Genomic DNA, 1,421 nt, shown 5'->3' on the forward strand with positions numbered 1-1,421 from the left:
GGCGTGGGGGCGTGCGCCTGTAATCCCAGCTACTTGGGAGGCTATGGCAGGAGAATCACTTGAACCCGGAGCGGAGTTTGTAGTGAGCCGAGATCGTGCCACTGCACTCCAGCCTAGGCGACGGAGTGAGATTTTGTCTCAAAAAAAAAAAAAAACAAATGATGCTTGGCCATACCTTGCAAGGCTGTTGTCAGGATGGGCTGATATCGTGCACATAAAGTCTCTGCACATAGTAAATTCTGAATAAAGCCTGGTTAGAATGACATTTTGGAATTGTAGCTTGCTTCCAGTCCACTCTATCAGCCCAGTAATATTACAGGCTAACAACATTATTATTTTTCCCAGAAAGAGACCCTGAAGCATCTATTCATTCATGCCTGCATTCAGTATTAACTGTCTGTGACCTGCCAGGCACTGCTCCCCAGGAACTGCGGATTTACAAAACAAAGCGGACGAGGTCTCCATCCCTGTGCTTTGCATGCCACTGCTGGGGCTCCGAAAGTGATACGAGGACAACTGGTGCTCTGACATGATGAGAGGCCTTAGGTGCTGCCTCAGAGGCCAGGTCCCTCTAAGCTTGCTTCTCTTGTACCCCTAACAAACGCAGGGAGAGACTCTCTCTGGAATTTCCTTATCTGATCAAGAACACTTCTTCCCAAAAGGAATACAACTGTGTTAAGCCCTTTTTCTAGGAATCTCATCAAATATCCAGGAAAGATTGACCACTGGAGAGAGAAAGAAACTGGGAGTCATCACCAGGCCCAGACAGATTTATCTGGTCTTTTGAGGGCAGGTAAGAAATTACCTGGAGCTGGGCGCGGTGGTGCGTGCCCGTAGTCCCAGCTACTCCGGAGGCTGAGGTGGGAGTTGAGCCCCAGAGTTCAGGGCTGTAGTGCGCTATGCTGAAAAGGGGTCCGCACTAAGTTCGGCATCAATATGGTGACCTCCTGGAAGCGGGGGACCACCGGGTTGCCTAAGGAGGGGTGAACCAGCTCAGGTCGAAAACGGAGCAAGTCAAAACTCCTGTGCTGATCAGTAGTGGGATCGCGCCTGTGAATAGGCACTGCACTCCAGCCTGGGCAACAGAGCAAGACCTGTCTCTGAAAAAAGAAAGAAAAAAAAGATTACCTGGTGGACGTTATCTGCATAGGACAACCTTTGTCCCTGTGTAGCTCCTCCTCTCACTTCCCTTTACTGTCTGCCTTTCCCCTCCAGGGCCGTACTTTCTTTTTTTTTTTGAGACGGAGTTTCGCTCTTGTTACCCAGGCTGGAGTGCAATGGCGTGATCTCGGCTCACCGCAACCTCCGCCTCATGGGTTCAGGCAATTCTCCTGCCTCAGCCTCCTGAATAGCTGGGATTACAGGCACGCGCCACCATGCCCAGCTAATTTTTTGTAGTTTTTAGTAGAGACGGGGTTTCA

Source organism: Cebus imitator, unplaced genomic scaffold, assembly GCF_001604975.1.
Source record: "Cebus imitator isolate Cc_AM_T3 unplaced genomic scaffold, Cebus_imitator-1.0 Scaffold317, whole genome shotgun sequence".
NCBI classification, from domain to species: domain Eukaryota; kingdom Metazoa; phylum Chordata; class Mammalia; order Primates; family Cebidae; genus Cebus; species Cebus imitator.